General features: G+C 43.1%; 1 protein-coding gene and 1 long non-coding RNA gene across 2 annotated transcripts in view; both read right to left on the reverse strand.

The window, feature by feature from the left end:
• The window catches only part of MAML3 (mastermind like transcriptional coactivator 3), a 440066-nt gene that overhangs the window by 367546 nt on the left and 52028 nt on the right, over nucleotides 1-20492 (reverse strand).
• LOC117085936 lies at nucleotides 14704-19467 on the reverse strand. The gene is made up of 3 exons (XR_004438137.1): nucleotides 17901-19467; nucleotides 15546-15594; nucleotides 14704-15270 (listed from the first exon to the last, which is right to left on the reverse strand). It is a non-coding gene; the product is annotated as an uncharacterized LOC117085936 (long non-coding RNA).

The following is a 20492-nucleotide window of genomic DNA, read 5'->3' on the forward strand; positions in this document are numbered from 1 at the left end:
TCACACACAGTAGCAGACCAATGAGATCTGCAGAGTGAATGTAAGCAACAGAGTAGGAAGCAGCTGAAAAGAAAGAATTCCTGCTGCGTTCTCCCCTTGTGCCTCTTTCACAAAGGGTTCAAGGGAAGAATGTTTTATTGCACACTGCTGTTCACCACTAGCAGTGCAAGTTTATTCTGCCCGGGGGCTCAAGTGGGACGAATCTGGTCATCTCCGTATGTTCTCAGTGAAACTCTTTTCTTGTTTTCCTTTCATTTTTCAGGCCTGGTCTAATTTAAAACAAGCCACACAGAGACACACAGACACACTGGCCACAGCAGCGATTGCCTCTGAGAGGAAGGTGGGCCTGCAGTACTGGCTGGGACCACCTCTACATGTGAAGATGCTATTTGCCTGTATTTGCTTCCCAGTGTCCTTCCTCCCTGCCTGTTGCCTATTGGGCCTAACATGGAGCTCTGCCCACACCAGAGCATTACTATGGCCACGAGCCCGTACCGAGGCATGGCCTTTGCAGTCCCCAGCATACAGCTCCCAACCTCACAGGCAAGTCCATCTCTATTGCTGTCAGGAAGTAAAAGTTCAGATGGGGCTGGCACAAAGTCCTGCTCATCCCAAGGCAGCAACGCACCCCCACCAGGCTTTTCCCAGAAGGCAACTCAACCACTCTGGGATTTTTTTTTTTTTTTCCTTTAAGAAACTGCATTAGGAACTTGTCAAAAATCCTGAAGTTGGAGACCAGTGTGAAACTCCTGGGTCTCACCAAGGCTGAGCTCGTACCAATAGCCCTAAAGTCAAAAAGAACCAGGAAAGGTTCTATTTACAAGTGAACTAGACTCATGAGGCTCCACCAAGGAGGTAATCCCTGAAAACAGGCAAAGTTAATCAGCAACTCTAACCGCTTAAGGTATGCTATTATTACTTTTGAAAACAATCATCTGATTATGCAAATATGTATATAGTGCTTAACAGTTTACTCTGTATTCTTTCTATGAATAGTTTCATGTTCACAACAAATGTAGGAGGGAAAAGTACAGAAATTATTATCTCCATTTTATGGAAAAGAATCTAAGGCTCAGAACCTAGCTGGTAAGTAAAGAACTGCAAATAAAGCTCAGGTCTTGTCTGTCTCTTTCCACTATATCACAGCTCACCTTCCAAAAAAAGCTTCATCTCTGTGGCATCTGTAAAACATTTCCCCTATCTTTCCCCATAGTGCCTACTCCTCTTAGGTGCCGGAAGAAAATGCCCACTGCTTTTACACATATAACTAATGCATGGTTGCTGCTCTGCAAATGATTTCTGAATAAATGAGCACTCCCATGCATGCCATTCCAATGCACGGTCACCCTTCTTGCCCTGGGCCAGATTTAGGGAGGTCAGGAGCATCTAATATGGAATCTTAAGTAGTCAGAAAAACAGGAAGGAATACAGACGGGTATGTTCCTTGTTTGCACATAAATGCCATTTGGGCTTCTCAGACCTGACGCTTGAGCCTTTCCTGAACTGTGCTTTTCCTGACACGCAGGTCTGCCTGTGAAAGTTATGCCACCACGCTACCATCTACTTTTCTGGCAACTCCAGTTATTCTTTAGTTTTATCTCTCAGTTTAACCAGAAGGTTCCCCTAAGTTTCCCCTGTTTTAACTAGGCCAATTGATGTTTTGCCAACGGCAGGGTCTGGGTTTTTTATTTTGTTTTAAATCCACTTGCCATTCTCTACCTCTCTCCCAGGCGATTTACAAGCATTTGGCCCACTCCACTCCTACTCCAGGCCTTAAGTTCACCCCAACACACTGACTCCTGTAGGCCACAGAAAAGCCCAACGACAAAAGAAACACCCTAGATTGAAAGACACACACACACACCCCACACACACACACACACACACACACACACACACAGAGAAACCTACTGATAATGAGACTCACCCTCCTGCCAGCAGAGAATGGCCAAACCCATCTCCCAGTTCTGGTTATTTCTAGAAATTTGAAATCTATAATATGTCACCATCACTCAACACTCAGTAAGTATTTATTGGATGAATGCATGAATGAATGATTACTATTTTCTGATAATATGCACTTGAGAGAGACTTTATCAAATGCTTACTGAAAATCTAAATTACTAGACAAGCAAAGGGCCGATGATTACTCAGGGATTTACACTTTAGTGGCAAACACAACTTTACAGCCAGGCCTACTTGTCTTGTTACAATCACTTAAATGTTTTATTTGTTTACAAAACTCTTCTCAACTATTTTTGATGATTTGTTGCCACGTGCACAATCTAATGTGCATATATATACACAGGGAATGAAAGTATGTGACCTGGCACACTGCCACCCTAAATATCAGGCAGACTCCCCAAAGACAATAGTAATGCTGTGTATTTCTTAATACATTTTCACTACTAGATCAGCCCTTTGAAGGTTTATTTATTCCTAAATTCTTCAGCTTCCTGTATCTGAGTATTTATGTTTCAGATTTCCCCCATTACCTCCTTTCCCAACACTTTATTCCTAATATTCCACTTTTCACCTCATTACTATGAAGCATGACCTAACGCCAGCATTTATTTCCTGACCTCCAAAATGAAAAGACTCATAAACAAAACAAACAAAATGGAAAAAAATTTAGCAACTATTTTTGGGCCCCAGAAACAAAACTTACTTTTCCAAAGAAAGAGAATCCTTTAACCTACCTTGAGGACGAACAAATGACTTGAACACATTTTGCTCAAGGTTTTATCAAACGATGGGAAAAATACAAAGGTCTAATATTTAAAATACTAACTTTTGTCCCCCTACAATGCATCACCCTAGTCCAATGTTACCTTAAAAACGTGGGGGGGCGGCGGGGAAGGAGAGCTATGCGGTTTACAGTGGGTTACAGTCCTTGTTGTGCCTGCTGTTGCTATCATTTGGTGATAATTTGGAAATGGTCCCCTGAATGTCCCCTCTGATGCTTCTGGCATCGCAGTTATCTGCCCCCAGACCACAGGGAAGCTGTTAGCAGGAAGTGAACAGAGTTCACAAAATCAAGGGCTTGTTTACATACCAGCCACAGCACAAAGAAATAAAAAAGGTCTAAATGGCTGTTGTCTAACCTGTTTTTGTGTTTTCCTTGCATGTTTCTTCCCAAGCTCTTAACAAACAGGTAATGGGTAGTTAAACATTTGGGACCAGTTACTCATCTTGCTTTGCAGTCATAGAGCTGGTCCAAGTGGAGCAGCCACTTCAAAGGACACCCTAGTTTGGATCTGTTTCCCAGGGGACAGAGCCCAGGCCCCAGGGCATCCTCGTAAAACCCGAGGAGGGAATTACCCCATTCCCTGCCCCTGGTTACCTGAATCACACTGTGCACATGTACAGAAGCGAAAAGGTTCTCTACTTTGCCCCATTTGACTCAGGAAAAGGAAAACAAATGATAGATAACTGCACTGGTTCCTCCCACTCGCTACGAACTCCACTCTCTGCGCCCTTACGCAAACCACTCAGAAGGGTCAGAGCAGCTGTTTCCAGAGCCGCTTGGCCAAAACGGGCAAACACAAGGCATGAAAAGAATTCTGAAAATACTTCCGATTGCTTTTCTTGTCTCTCACACAAGAGCATGCTTAACCCACGGGTACCTTTCAGTGTTCATATATAATAAATACAGTTTTCAAAATAAAGAATAAGACACCCAAAATCCTACCTATTTGGTGTAGCTGCTGCCTTCGTTAGTCACATTTTCTCAGAGACTGTAGCTCCAGTTGCACTGAAAACCATCAGTTTTAATTATTTTATATCTATGGCCATTTGTCCTACAGACTTCTTCTTGGCCTCTTACCATTTTTGCCAGTGGAAAATTTATGCTTTCCCCTTTAGCTACTACTGGTCTAAATTTATTTTAGTGAAGAAAATTTTGGCTCTAACTAAAACTCATGTAAACTTTCCATTTCACCGTGATGTTTTCTTTTCTTGGATTCAGCACAAGTCTTTTCTAATCTAAGAAACGGCTCTTACAGGCCCTCCTCGAATGTTTGTTTTCCAATTTAAGAGCATCTCTCTGTTCATATACATAAAACATTAAAAGCTTCAGTGATGTGTCCAAAGTTGCTCTAAGGCGGGAATAGCTAATCCGACTCTCCGCCATCCGCACAAGGGCGCTACCTCACAAATGTGTCTGAGTAAGACCCAGCCCCATGGGCGTCCCCTGCAACTTCTCTTCCTTGAATCCCACTTTGAGAAGCACACACACTTGGACTCAAACAGGTCATCTCCAGTATCCATTTCTTTCATTTTCTTTTGTCCCACAATAGAGTTAAACAAGACACTGCCTGGTCGTTCAAATGCTTCAAGTGGTTTTACATCCTTTATTCCAACGATCTTCTCAGTATCAATGTGAGAACAGAGAGGATGAAGAAATTTCAATCATTCTTTCAGGGGGGAAAAAGGCATTTAAAATATCAATTATTTTGCGATTGGCTCAAGATCTTATAGGTATGGCAGAATCAGAACTAAAGTACCAGTGTTCAGACCCTCACAAATATGGTGAATTCATCCTCCTACTCTCTCTCATAATATAGAGTAAACGTAAATGTAACCTGAACCACTTAAAGGTGGGGTGGGGAGAAGGAGAGAGAAGAGGGAGGGGAAGGAGACCATGGACATTAAACCATTTCACTAGAAATTTTCTTTCTTTCTAATCTGTCATAGGAGTAGAGAAAAAAAGAGAGATTTTAAAAAGAAATTGTCTTCCTTTTAAGCTATGTCCCTATTGCTCACTTAGAAAAAAGAATGAAAATAGGCCAGGCACGGTGGCTCACACCTGTAATCCCAGCACTTTGGGAAGGCAAGGCCGGTGGATCACCTGAGATCAGGAGTTCGAGACCAGCCTGGCCAACATGGCGAAACCCCGTCTCTACTAAAATTACAAAAATTAGCCGGGCATAGTGGTGCGTGCCTGTAACCCCAGCTACTACGGGGGTCTGAGGCAGAAGGATTGCTTGAACCTGGGAGGTGGAGGTTGCAGTGAGCTGAGATCGTACCACTGCACTCCAGCCTGGGCAACAGCGTGAGACTCCGTCTCAAAAAAGAAAATACAAAATACCCTCCTACCAATCCTTGCTCAGTATTGAAATTTTCTACTTTTTGTATGACTCTTTTACTAGTGATGTTCTCTAGTTGTAATCAGAGGGTCCATGCTATCTTATATATCCCCTCAGTGAATATGACTTCATATACTCATCCGTGTCATAGCATCCCATTCTAAAGACAAATAAATGTATTATTAAGCAATATTTGCCTTGACATTCTGTTATTTGGGAATTTGTACTGTGTTGATTTCACTGGAAATAACGCTACCATGAGAAATTTTATTCTTCACAATGATTTGGAATTTCCTGTGGTTTCTAGGCTACAAACAATAAAGTTTTACCTCTTTTTAATTATTGTGAGATTCTTCCCTGGATATATTTTACCTATTTACAGAAACATCACCAAAGTGTAAGTGAAAATGTTTTTCCACATGTTGATCAACACTGGGTTTAAAACTCGTATTTATTTTTTTAAAGTGTCTTAGGCACATAACTTCACTTTAAAGTTGTCTTAATATATGTTCTTTCAGCTCCTAATGATGGTGTGTACTTTTCAGGGTGATAACTTATCGTCTGTATTTCATCCTGGGCAAACTGTGTCCTTCACCACTCACACTGCCTCTTTTTAAGCACTGAATCATGCCATAGGTGGAGGAAGGGGCCAAAAATAATTGTTTAATCATAACTATACAACCAACTCTTTACAATGAAACACAGAATTCTCTACTTCAGGAAAATGAGATTATGTTTAGCCTTCTGAAAATGAGTAACAATCAAGCGTAAATACTTGTTAACAGGTTCACACATAAGCACATGAAAACAAAATTGGCCAAGCTGAGGCAGGAGGATCATTTGAGACCAGGAGCTCGAGACCAGCTTTGGGCGACATAGCGAGACCTCGACTCCAAAAAAAACTTTAAAAATTAGCCGGGCATGGCGGTACACACCTGTAGTCCCAGCTACACAGGGAGGATTGTTTGAACCCAGGAGTTTCAGGTTACAGAGAGCTACGATCTCACCACTGCACTCCAGCCTGGGCAAAAAAGTGTGATGGGAGGAAGGAAGAGAGGGAGGATGGGAGGGAGGGAAAGAAAGAAAAATAAGGAAGAAAGGAAGGGAGTAAGGAAAATTGACCTGGTCTAAGAGGGAGAGCCCTTTCCCTTCTCCCCTCCCTATCCACTTCTTTCAGACAAACCCCAATTTCTCCAACATGACAGCGCTGTCCAAAAAGTCATCAAGGTGTAGTCTTATCCTTTGAATGGTTCTCTTTCTTATCTCAACATTTATCTCTATGTCCAAAACACCTCTTCCTTTCCATTCCCACTGCTCCATGGTTTGGGCCTTCCTCACTTCTGCCCAGACTAGCAAACTCGCGTTCCAGCTTCTAGTCTTTGTCCTATTCTACGTGGTACTATCAGAGGAACTTCCTATAGTACAGCTCTGACCTTGTCTCTGCAGTGTACAAAATTCTGAGGTGCTTTATGCACCAACAAACCATATCCCAACTGGCTCTCACCAAGAAAACGCATTGCCAGGAGCTCTTCACTGGTACCTCCTTTGGTATTTAAAAGCTTCTTGAGGAACGTGAGTGTGCCTTATCATAGTGCTTAGCAAAACTCTAAGAGTACTCAAAAGAACGAATTTAGCATTTTCTGAGTACTATTTCATAATACCCAGTCATCAGATGTAAGCTGAGTAAAATCAGTGTCTTAATTGTATCTCCCACAGTTCAGTGCTTTCGGTGTGGAATTTCTACAAATCATCATTGAACAAATGAACTATGGAACCAATTGCTCTTTATTGAATCCACTGGTTGAGTGCTCTAGAATAAGCCACCTAGAAACATATTGGTATTTAAAACATCAATGACAAGGAAGATAGTAATACTCAAAATACTCTCATGAATTTGTTTTTGGAAAGAAATTATTGTAAACAAAATAAATGACAGGCCTTCAGGTGAAGCTCTGTTATATCATACCTATGACTGACAACAGCAAAGATATGGATGTGCCTCAGGAAGATATGTGTTACCAAGACACTAATCCATATACTTTCTAAAGAAACTGCACATCCTAAAAATCTAATCCTTCCAAAATTGTTATTATAAGTAAGGCAAGGCTTAGTTTGCTTGATCAGATTTTGACCAATAATAGTAAGAAAAAGAATGGAAACCCCCCTTGACAATCATTTACACATTCTCCTTAATCCCAGCATGATGTAACAGACACTCTCTCAACTCATAGTTGGAATTCCAAGTTCATGTTCTTTCTTTCATTAGTCTCATGACCTTGGGCAAGTCACTTCACCCTAGGATGTCTCTGTTTCTTCACCTGGGAAATGAGAATGTTTGGCTCTGATCTTTCAGATTTCATCTAGCTCCAGAATTCAATGATTTATGAGTATTTAAAATAAGCTTTTTACTGATATATGTAACAGCATGAATGAATCTCAAATGCACAATGCCAGATTCGAAAGGCTACCTATTCTATGATGATATTCACATGACATTCCAGAAAAAAACAGAACCATAGGGATGGAGAGCAGATGAATGGTTGCTGGGGATTGGAGGTACAGGGGACTGACTACAAACGGGTAGCATGAGGAAATGTTCTTTGAGGGTGGGGTAAGAGAACTGTTCCACATCTTGATTGTGGCAGTGGTCTTGAACTCCTGGCCTCAAGTCATCCTCCTGCCTTGGCCTCCCAAAGCGCTGGGATTCCAGACATGAGCCACCACACCCTATCCTATGCGGCAGTGGTTCATCCAGGCATTTACCAAATTTCACAGAAAGGTACACCAAAAAGAGTACATTTTACTGTATGTGAATTAAAATGATTTAAGGTATTAGGAAATGTATTTCTCCAAATCCAATGCATCTTTGATGACATAATAGCTGGACAACATCCCCGAAGAAATTAACACCAACCTTCTGGACTTACTGTCACCGTCTTAAGGCTGACAAACCAGGTTTGCACCCAAATAATTTGCGGTGTGTTCTTACGGTACTGGTGTTGTTAATCTTTCAATGGACATTCTACAGAATGCTTCTGTGTAGCTCTGTTTTCCAGTGTGGTATATCTAACAATGAAACAGCGAAATGAACTCTAGCGGGAATGATTCTGGTGCTGCCCAGGACCTGTGTGGCCTTCATGGAATGTTAGAATGTTGTTGTTATCTTTGTGATTCATACTAAAGATATGAGGCACACAACACGAATGACAATAACAACACAGCAATAATAGCAACAGTTAACATTTAATCAGCACTTAGTAAGTTCCAGGCACTGTTCTAAATGCTTACCTACAGCTGAAGTGCTACAGTAGCTCATTTAGTTCTCAGAACAATCCTGTACTGGGTTATACTGTCATCTCATTTGACAGTTGAGAAGATCAAACAATGTTCTCAAGGTCAACTGGCCAGTGGGGGGCAGAGTCAGAATGCAAACCTAGACAGTCTAACTCTTACCACAAAGCTAAAGCTGCCTAGAAAAGCTTCATTTAAAGAACAATTTATTCATCTTCTTGGAGAGTCCGTGGCTACTACTACATGCTTCCACAAATTCTTATCTAGGCTTTCTTCAGAAATTGGACAGGCCAGGCGCAGTGGCTCACGCCTATATATAATCCCAGCACTTTGGGAGGCTGACGCTGGCAGATAACTTAAGGTTGCGAGTTCGAGACCAGTCTGGCAAACATGGTGAAACCTCATCTCTACTGAAATACAAAAATTAGTCGGGCATGGTGGCAAGCATCTGTAATTCCAGCTGCTTGGAAGGCTGAGGCAGGAGAATCGCTTGAATCCAGGAGGTGGAGGTTGCAGTGAGCCAAGGTTGCGCCACTGCACTCCAGTCTGGGCAACAGAGAGAGATTCTGTCTCAAAACCAAAACCAACAATAATAACAAAAAAAAGAGAGAGAGAAAGAAATTGGACAGAGAGCTTTTTCTAATTAGGACAAGCCAGCATATGCCTGCCCTCTCTGCCTGGTCATTTCAGGAAGTCTGCATAGGAAAAAGCCCTACATACACTATTTTACACAATCAGGTACTGCTTTTTCCTATTCCTTTCTCCTTGCTCACAGCAAAGCTAGCTTTAGCTGACAGGTAAGATTTTTTTCCTAAGGCCTTCCAAAATAAGGCAAGAGAGGGGTTGAGCTTCTCCTACCAGCCACCAGTTAGGGTCTACCTTTTCTTTCAGTCATTTTCACTATTTTATGGTTTAAGCCTTTGGGTAGAAATCTGTCCCAAGGCAGGCAAGTTCCTGTTCCTGAAATGACTAACTCCTTGCACAAGGCAAGAGGGTTGTTCGAACCCTTTCAACTAGAGACAAAACAAAGCAAAAAAACAGGACCAAGGACCAAGCTGCTGAGGCTGAAGGAAACCACACAAACAAAAACAATGCACCCATTAGACAGTACTTGTAAGGTATTCAGACCCTGAGAAATTAGTTTGAATGCAGTAGAAAGGCAGATTACAGGAGAGAAAGGGCTCCTAACTAGTTCAAGGGTTTGTTTAGTCTACTTATCAAGCCCAAACTAATCATCTTAATGGCTGTTTATGCCCAGAACAGGGTTCAAATGGCCTTTCAAAGAAAGCAGGGCAGACGCAGGCTGGCAACTTTCCTCTCTCCAAGGACTGCAACCTTCCTCTCTCCAAGGATCCCAGGATTCTCCTTACTGAAGATCCCCACTCTGAGCAGGTAAAACAGTCGGCCATAGTTCTATTTATTTCCTATCATCTTCAAACCAGACTATACGCTCCAAAAAGCAGTGGGGTATCATCTCTGTTGTCCGTTGCTCTATCTAGCTTATAGATCATTTTTGAAATAAAAACTTTATATATTTATAAAGATATATATATCTCAGAGGGTTAACGAACTGTCTGGAGGGAAAGATGGGAACTCAGACTTAATTTCAGTCCTAGCTTTTCCCCGATGCAGACACCAAAACCTTGTGACTGAGCATCAACAGGTGCCTTCCTCATGCAAGGAAACTTTCAGAAAATCTTCAAGGTAAGCCAACTATCATTCTACCAGAATCAAGGACACGGATTTCCAAAATTCTAATCCAAAAGGGGGAGTGGGGTTGGGGGAAGATAATCAACAAGGCAATCCTTCTCCAGGCCACCTACTCCTCCTCCTCAAAGCAGCATCAGATGAGAAGCCGGGTGAGGCATGTTAACCGAGAAGCCCTCCTCCAATTAATGTGCTATTGCTCCTTTAAAACCGAGAACAAACGGCACTCCTGATCCCGGAGGCTGCAGAGCAGTAATTGTCACTTAGCCACTTAACTCCCTGCCGCACTGCTCACTCACTCATCGTGGTTTATCTCTCAGCCAATTACTGCTGTCATTTGCGTTTCAATGTGTGCCATCAGGGGCCAGGCCCAGTCGACAGCAGAACAGAAAACACCGGGAAGAGAGCCGACTGGCTTCCAGAGGCGGGTGGAGCCCACACCTCATTCCCTGCTGCTCTGTGGAAGCTTCCAAGGTATTCTCCTATCGCAGAGGCTCCCAAAACAGCTCCACAAGGGACCCAAAACGACCTGCCCACACTCCAGTTTTGTGCTGTGCCTGGCTGTACACCGAGGCAACCAAAAAGAAGAAAATTTGAGCCCTAAGTACCAAGTCAATAATAATGATGGTGATATTAAAGCTACACAAATTTTAGCTGCTTAGCATGACAACAGACAAGAGACAAGTAGAGGAAGTGGCAAGGATTCCTCCACCTTATTTTTGTGAAATCCACCCAGGGCTAGTCTACAAATGTGAAGACAGGAAAATCTTAGAGGTCTCACTGCTCTTTTATGCCAGCAGATTTCCAGGCACGATGTTGTTCCCCCATCTATAACTTGGCCCCAAAGTGTGAGGAACATATGCATTTTCTTAGGCGGTCCTGAGTTGAAATACCTAAAAATTATATTTGCATTCTATTGTCATATTATAGACTAGTGATATATTCTATACTTGGTAACAAAATTTTGTTTTTAAAAAAATTCCTTAAAGGCACAACCAGGTGTGACTTTTTATAACTAAATCAGAAAAAAGCTTGCCAGACCATGTGTCCAGATTTTTCAGTTCTGCAAAGATACCCTTTCTGGTTGCTCAGTGGATCCTAACCACAAAAGCTAAGACTCATGTTTTGGTTTTTTTGGTTGGTTGGTTGTTTTTTGAGACGGAGTCTGGCTCTGTCGCCCAGGCTGGAGTGCAGTGGCACGATCTCGGCTCACTGCAAGCTCCGCCTCCCAGGTTCACACCATTCTCCTGCCTCAGCCTCCCGAGTAGCTGGGACTACAGGCGCCCGCCACCATGTCTGGCTTTTTTTTTTTTTTTTTTGTATTTTTAGTAGAGACAAGGTTTCACCGTGTTAGCCAGGATAGTCTCAATCTCCTGACCTTGTGATCCACCCGTCTCGGCCTCCCAAAGTGCTGGGATTACAGGCATGAGCCACCGCGCCCAGCCAAGACTCACGTTTTTAAATAGTTTGTTTACTCTTCCTTCCTGGATCAAATCTATACCATCATGCACTGCATCAGGGCTTTTCTCTCAGAAGGCTGAAACCTCCCCTGATTGTCAAGGCAGCACCTTGGCTGTATTACCCTAGCCTGAGACTTCCTTTGGAGTGCATTTGGTCTAGCCATCAGGTTGTCCTGCTCACTGTACAGTAAGCAGCATGATCCCCCTGACATTCCATCCTCTGGAGCCCCAGTAACCACAGGAGGAGGGCCAGCAGCTGAGGCTGAGCCAGAAGAGACCTGTTCTAGCCGGATCTGCACAGCCCAGTCTCTGGGTCTAAAATAAAACTCTTCTCTGCCAATGAGCTCTGCCAGGCCTGATGACGTAACAGGTCGCTTCAGTTCTATTTGCAGGCAAGGTCCATTTACATCAGGATTTCATCCAGGTAAGGGGGAATTTGGGAGGGGGAGGGAGTGAGGGACTCTCAGAGAATGGACCTGTCTTCCTATCGTGCATGGAAAAGGTCTGAAAGAGCTGGTGAGGTGCCAAAGTAATTGTACACGTCATCTTGAGCTGTGCAAAGAGGAGCTGGCCTAGCTATAGCTAATTGCTATCCTCCGGCTATATGCTCCCCACTGAATACCAGAGAGGGGAATCTGTTCGGTGCATAACAAAGAAAAATCACAAGTAAAATAAAGCTAAGCAGCAGCCGGCCAATGCTGTGATGCTGCAACCGCCAACCATGGCCAGCCACACGCAGGGAAACTCAGATTTGTCCTCACTCATCTTCTCTCAAGCCTTCTAATTAAGAAAACCTTAAACTTGGAACCAATTTACTCCTTTCTCGCTCTTTTTAAGTCATCACCCTGACCCATCTCTGATGAAGAGAGAGCACTTCAAACGACGGAGAGTAGTTCCTAAGATAGCCCGTGGCCAGCGTGAACTTCCTAATTAAGGACCCACACAAAAGTAACTTTCTCTTCTTCTGGGCTCTTTGTGTTTGTAAAAATGCGGCTTCAAGCTGAACAAACTATTTGATCATCTTCCCGCTTCCTTCCTCCTTTCCTCTGTCTGTCTGTATCGTTTCTCAGCTGATCAATCGCTGCCTCTCTGTGTCATGAAGTGTGCAATAAGCTGTTCTTTTTCTTTTGTCTCAAAGCCAGAAGACACTGTATGGAAAGACCAGTTCCTCTTCTCCCGCCCTTCTCGCTGTGCTTGGCAGCCCAGTGGAGGTCCGGACGCTTGCCACTGAGTGCCAAGAGCAAAACCCAGGCCAATCAGCAGGGCGGATCCAAGCCCCTGACTGCAGCAGAGGTGCCTCTCCGCAGCCAGGCTGCAGCCACCCACAGCCTCGGGGCTGCCCTGACCCTGCCTCAGGCAGGAGCCCCGCCTCCTTCTCAAAGGACGTCACAAAGTACCTGCCCTTGGGGTGCCATACATCTTTCTTTGCTCTCTTTTTTCAGATTCAATTTGCCTGAATAGGAAGAACCTCTCCTTCTTCCTGCCTAATCTATTCCCAGAAATCCCAGATGCTCTCCCCAACTTTCACGGAGCAAATCGGTAGGCCCACCACTGCCCATGTTGGAGATCACACTGAGCCTCGTCTGGACCCCCTACTGCTTCTGGAGCATCTCCACAGACAGGTTAAATCTGCATATCCAAACCTGAATCTTTCATCTACCTCTCCCACTGGACCCCCAATTGGCAACACCACCCTGCGCTCCAGGCTGAGGGTCAGGTTTAACTGTTCCCTCTTCTCATCTCCTACATCCTCTGCAAGCTTTCTAAATTTTATTTCACACACATTTCTCAAATCCAGCCCCCAGAATCTAGAGATAAGACCACAGCCCTAGTTCAAGCCCAAATCCATCCTCCTCACTGCCCTTCTTGCCCCCTCTTCTTTCCAGGGCGCACCTAACACAGAAGTCTAACTCCATTGCCCTGTGTCCCTCTGCCCTACCCTCCAAGCGCCCCAGTAACATCTGAGAACCCATGTTCCTCTCCACTGTCACCCATGCACTCCATGAGGCAGGAACCTGCACTGTGCCTACCCCTGCAGGAAGCTTCCTGCTTTCTGCTCAGGCTCCACCCTCTCCACAGAAAGGCCCCTCCTCCCCTTCACCCAGCTAATAACTCTGACTTTGTGCAGGGACTCCCCACCTCCAGACTGGGCTAAGTGCTTCATACACATTTCTGTCATTGGATCAAGCTCCTGAAGGGCAGGGACTGGGTAATATTTCCCTGTGTAGTCTCAGCGCCCAGTTACACACCGTGGGCTCCTGTTACACACAGCAGGCTCTCAGCAATTGGGATATTGCATTTGTACTTTCAAATTACTAGCTGATGCTCTCTATTACCTACCACAGAGCAATCAATACCTTAGTCTGCCTTAGACCCATTCTGGTGCTACCTATTTAAAGGCAGACTCCTAGATACCAAGGGTTGTGTCTACGGAACATATTTTGTCTACAACTTACGCACTTTGGGGTACTTAATAACGCAGTGGAGTTTAAGATGATGACGGCGACAATGACGTCAACCAGGACAGGAAACTGGAGATGATTAGACATCTCTTATTCTCCAGGGCTGTGTAGCTGCTTAAAACAGTTCTCGATGAGTCACAGAATGACAGCTCATTTATCTTGAAACCTTAACTAACCAGAATACAGCATGGACCCTCAGTCAGACACACTTCTGAGAAGCCAAAATACATATCAGAAAGTCCACACGCTCGTCCACACACAAGTTAAAGAGGTAACTTGTGGAAGGGGTCACCTGGTCTGCATTCAGGGCCTATTTGTTCTTGCTTAACGTTCACCATGATAATCTGTGTGATCTCATTCCTCAGTCACAGCAAGTTATTTGACGTAAAATAGGAGAAGAGGCGAGGCGGCAAGAGGGTCCTGGGGACTGATGCAGTGGGAGCAGTGCAAAAGAGAACCCTGACAAACTTTAAAAGAACACAGAGTACACAGCAGTGTTGGGACGGCTCATGTTTAGGGACAAGTTCCACACATATTAACAAACTCTAATGACACCATCACACAATAAAGGTACAATATTTACCCTCATGATGATGAGTGAGATAGCAAGAGAGAGTTACATTCTGTGCAATATTTTCTACCTGCAGAGAAAAGGAAGTTGAGAGAATATTTTAAGATGATTTCTATCAAGGTGACTTTTTTTTTAAGGAGTTTTAGCATTTACTGGAGTAGATTGCGTTTATCTGGAAATTTTACTGCTGAGACACCTGACAAATGAGCCATTGCTTAACTTCATCCAGCAGGGAACTATTAGCTAACCACGGCACAGGCCTTGCCCACCAAGAGTGCACAGCCTAAAACAGCCCAATACCCTGGAGAAAACATTTGTATATTTAGTTTTATTTTAAAACACAGTGAAACAGGAAATTGTATCTGCCAGAAAACTACCAAATATAGCATGTCCCACACCTCCCCATCCATGCAAAACACAAATGGACGAAGATTTCAATTTAGGGCAGGAGCACAAGAGATGAATCTATTGCAAGGCAGGTTCCACTTGGGAAACGATCATCTTCTTTTGGTCTTGATAACCCACTCTCCTCAGTTTCTCTCTCCTTTCCTCTCTCCCTCCATCTTTCGCTGCCTCATCTCAGCTCCTTCAATGTACAGGAGCTGCTTAAACGAAGGAGAAGATGAAGCCGAGGTTTTGTTCGCTTTGTTACAGTCCCATGGTCATTTCCTTAGTGGGTCAGCAAGTACAACCTAAGTAAATCCAAAGAAGGGAAGGATGAAAGATACTTGGTTATTTTTCACAAAAGATGGGACTTGGAAATGGGATTTTAAAAAGTTGGGAAGTACTAAAGGGAAAATCTTCCCAAAACCGGATATTGAAGAAGGAATGTACTGAAGGAAGACAGAGGGTGAAGAGTGGCCAGAAAAAAAAAAAAAAAAGGTTAATTCTATAAATAATACCAAAGAGTTAAGTGGAGAGAATAATGGGAAAGAAGCTAAAGTTTGGCCACTTAATCTGACCATACCTGCAAAACTGGAAATTTCACAACCTCGTCTTCAAGCTTACGTTCCTTCCTGGTGACAAGAGGGAAGTGAAGACTTTTAACCAGATGGGAAAAGTTACCACAATATTTCCAATACTACGTTTCCACCAAATATTTCCAAACTGGCATAGGACGGAGGCCATGAACCAGCTATCACTGACTGGCTTGACATTTTTGTCAACCTGCCTGTATTAAGAAACTTGTCTTGAAAATAGCATTTTTATTTAAAGCTAAAAGTCTTCAAGTCCTCCACATGTTTTTCTCCACTATGAAGTATTAGAATAGAGAGAATAAGCTATCATTCATTTATTCAATATTTACTGAACACCTATTAATTATGTGCTCAGTCCAGGGAGTTCTTAAGAGTTCTCACATTATCAAAAACTGGGAGAACTTCTATTTTGCATGTGTGAAGTGTGTTTATTTATACCCAAACAATATTGTGATACTGAACATTTGTAGTTCACCCAAAATATCTGCAGTACGCTCAAAAGGGCAAAGGTTTTTTGAATCCCAGCTCTATTACATACAAACTGCACGTCCTTGGGCAAATTATTTCTCTAGACCTTGTTTTCTTCATCTGTGTAATGGGGAACTAGGTTTCATCATTTTTTATGAAGATTAAGTGAAATATCAGCTGGCAAGCACTTAACAGAAGCTGGCACATGGCATTCAAGCAATCATGCATTTAGTAAATATTTACTGAGCACCTCATATATGCCAGGCTCTGTTGTAAACACAGAGCCTCAGCAACGAAAAGGAGAAGCCAGATTCCCCCTTTCTTATCCTTCCCATATCATCACCAGGACTTCTCAAGGGCTCTGAAAACCTGTGAAAATGAAACCAAGTGGACGCCGTACCAATGCCAAACACCATTAATTTCAATATCTCATGGCGATCTGCATCAAGGATTGAATTTTCAAGTGAGATTCATGCTGCCCATGAGTCCTGGGCACAAAGGCCATGTGGCTACTGGTCTGCATCAGGCTATTCACCTGGGGACCCAAAAGCAGAGCCTTGGAGCCACCCACACTCTGGCCTCCAGGGTTTAGACAGAAATAGAATTTAAGAGACATAGATTGCTGTCTCTCTTGCCTTTTTGCTCTTAAAATGAGAAAGGTGACTTATTTAGAGGTGGGGGAGGGATGCAGCTCTATTCAGAGGAAGTTCCCACATGAACTGCTACATTGTTTCTCTGACTCATTTTTACTTTTCCTCCCCATTCCTTCCCAGCCCTCCCTTGATGTCTTGGTCCGTTCCATATGTGGTACAATAGGCTCTTTGTTTACAAGATTATAATGTGCAATAAAATCAGTTATGAGGCCAAGAATAATTTATGCACAAAAAAATAAGGACAGTAAAATTGACATGAATTGTATGTTTTACAGTACTTTTTGATCTGTTACATTCCTGTTGATAGAAATGATAGACACTAGCTAAAAACCTCAAGTGTTCATAAAACTACTCACATTGGAAGTATATCACACACACACAGACACAGACACACACACACACACAACACACACACACACACGCAAACAACTCAGAAGCAAAACATTTTCAAAAGCCTCAAGCAAAATACTGAGTTCTTAATTTTGTTACTGGCACAAGCATTCACCCAGTCTCACAAGTAAGAAATCTGTAGCTATTTTCTTTTTTTCCTCTCTTTCTGTCTTTGTTTTTAGAGACAGGGACTCACTCTGCCACCCAGGCTGGAATACAGTGGCACCATCATAGCTCACTGTAGTCTCGAACTCCTGGGTTCCAGCAATCCTCCCACCTGGAGTTATTTTCAATGGGTAAGGCAAGGTTTCATCGGAAATCATAGACAGTTTGTAGCCTAACATGCTTGGCTCTGAATCTCAATCCTATTCAGGCTAGGAGGTTTTTAAACATCTCAAAGCCTCAGTTACTGCATATGAAAAATGGATTTTGGCAAAAATTAGATAAAGGATAAGCAGAATATCTGAACACATTTGACAACCAGAAAGTTATTTCTCCAACCTCCCTTCCCCAACACACCTCTCAAAACCTTTCTTTTCCATTCTAGCATTCAGTTTCAGCTTTCCTGAACTACTGCCCTCCAACAGGTTTTTCAGCCTTTTGTCTACTACTCCTTCAAACCATCCCAAACCTGCTATTAGAAACAGCATTCAAAAATCAGAAATTTGATCACGGCACTCCCTGCCACAAATCATCCTATGGCGATAACATTCAGAACAAATCTGCATTCAGAGCGAAGTCCGTGTGTCCCCAACCCATCTGTTCAGCCTCACCTCCCTCACGACCACCCCACCCCTGCCCCTTGAGCGACCGCGGCCCCCACGTTCCAGGCACCCAGTCATTTGGGAGTGGAGCAGGCCATCTGCTCTGGTGCGTGGACTCTCACTGCCCCTCCTCCAGGATGCCAGCCCCACTCCACCAGCTCCCATCTGTGGAGATCGCTGTCTCCTTCAAGGCTCAGCCACAGTGCCACTTCCTCTCTGCAATGTTTCCGGATTTCCTCTGCTGACTCAAGCCTCTGCTCATGTGTCTATGCCTTTCTCAAGTTTATTATTTTTGTTTTCCAGTTATCCATATCTACGAGGGTCCACCCCCCTAGACTTAGTTCCTCCATGACAGAGACCAAATTATATTCATTTTTACAAACAGTCCTCAAGTTTTATCATTCCTTGCAAGAAGAAAATAAAACCAAATAGATAATTTATTGAACTGAAAGGACAGAATGAGGATAGAAGAAACTAAACAATGCCCCTGTGAATAGAGGCATTTCTTAGTGGAAAAACATATATATGTGTGTGTATGTTTGCATAATATAAAAATGGAGCAAGCCATTCCCAAAGTACTTCAAATTCTGGCAAAACTAAGATGCACTTAAACTGAAGTCTTAGGTGTATTAAAAAAATTTTTTTTCAAACACCTCAGCAAACCACAGAGGTATACACCATATGTGGTAGATTAAAAATGACCACAAATTATTTGATCCTTCTTCCATGGACAGATGTGTCTATTCCACGCCCCCTCCTTTCCCACTTTTAAAGGTGAGTTGCCCGTAACTGCTTGGACCAATCAAGTATGGGAGTGAGTTTGAATATGGGAGTGATATTATGCCATTTCCAAACCTAGTGCTTAATATGATTAACAGCTTTGGCCTTGGCCTCTTGGAACCCTGGGCTTCCTTATAAGAAATATGATTACCCTAATAGAGAAATGACATGGAGTGGCTCCAAGGCTCCATGGAGAGGCAGACGGGCCTAGCGGGGAGCTCAGTCTTCCAGACATCCTTGCCAAGGTGCCAGGAAGGCGAGTGAAGCCATATTGGATCCTACAGACCAGAGCAGCCACTGACTGACTAACAGCGAGGGACCTACATGTAGGGATGCTACATGGAATAGAAGAATCACCCAGCTAGCCCTGCTCAAACAAAATCACAGATATAATCAAATAATGGTTGTTTTAAGCCATCAAGTTTTGGTGTGGTTTGCTAGTTAGCAGTAGGTAACTGGAACACAATCTTAATCCCTTTTGGCTCAGTGTCCCACCTTACCTAATACAATACGTTTCCTCCAAAGGGAGGAGAGTGGCCTTGTGTAGAATAGAGCTCCCAAGTTGAGGGGATGAGAAACCTACCAGGCTCTTGGACAGTTGCAGTTGTAATGCACATGTGTAATGCGTAATACACATTTCTTTAATATATGTTCAGTTTACCCACAGCTGTTCTATCTGTCAACAGATATTGGGGCAAATATGGTTAATAACTTCAGAAACAATTTGGTAGAATACTACTTAGGAAGCCAGGAGACCCTCCATTCCAGTCTTTTACCATCCACATCTCTTGTGTATATGAGAAAGAAATGTTTGTGTCTTCATTTGCCTAGCTATCACATGAAGAGAAGCATATGTGATACCTTGGCCAAAAAAATGCTAGCTAAACTCAAGTTACCATCATTATTTTGCAAATATGTTGTTCTACTATATAAAATAGCCTAATTAGTAAATGCAATTCCATGTGCTGGGTCAGCTGAGCTTTTTTTTTTTTTTTTTTTTTACATTTGCCAGATTCCCCTTGTTTTGTGTTTCTAGTCAATAGAACAACACTAAAATATATGGAGAGTCTAACTAACTTTTGAAAAAGAAATAACACAAGTTGGAACCAGAAGAAGTCATCTGGGCCATAAGTTTGTGTCTTCTATGAGCCATCAGCCAGATAAAATGAAGTGGGAAACTTGAAACTTAACATGTATAAATGATTTGTGTTGTTTTGTTTTAATGCTAAGTACTCAGCAAGAAGCTGAGTTATTAGAAAATGGACACTAGCCTGTGCTTGTGGGCATAAATTCTCCATCTATGAGAAGGCATGAATTGAGGCACTATATTGATGACATTATGTCGTTTATTCTCATACAACTCTCTATTGTAGAAACATTTTCTAGCCCCATCTTCAAGATGGGAAAGGGAAGCCTAGAGAGACTTCATTATTCTCCTGTATTTGCATTTAGCAATTGCTATTGCTGACATAAGAAAATAACACAGGGTGGCTTGAACAACAGAAATTTATTTTCTCACAGTTCTGGAGGCTGGAAGTCCAACATCAAGGTGCTAGCAAGGCTGGTTTCTCCTGAGGCCTCTATCCTTGGCTTGCAGATGGCCACCTCTTATCTGTGTCCTCACACGTGGCCTTTTCTCTGTGCATGCTTATGCCCGATGTCTCTTCCTCTTAAAATGACACCAGTTATACTGGATTAGGGCCCCACTCTTATGACCTCATTTAACCTTAATTATCTCCTTCAAGGCCTGCGCCCTCCAAATACAGTCACATTGAGGATTAGGGTTTCAACCTACGAATTTTGCAGGCACATGAGTCAGTCCCTAAGAGCTCTCCAAATCACCAAGCCAGTCAGTCGGAGCCGGGGTACACACCCTGGCTCC

The sequence above is a fragment of the Trachypithecus francoisi genome, unplaced genomic scaffold (genome assembly GCF_009764315.1).
Source record: "Trachypithecus francoisi isolate TF-2019V2 unplaced genomic scaffold, Tfra_2.0 Lachesis_group1, whole genome shotgun sequence".
NCBI classification, from domain to species: domain Eukaryota; kingdom Metazoa; phylum Chordata; class Mammalia; order Primates; family Cercopithecidae; genus Trachypithecus; species Trachypithecus francoisi.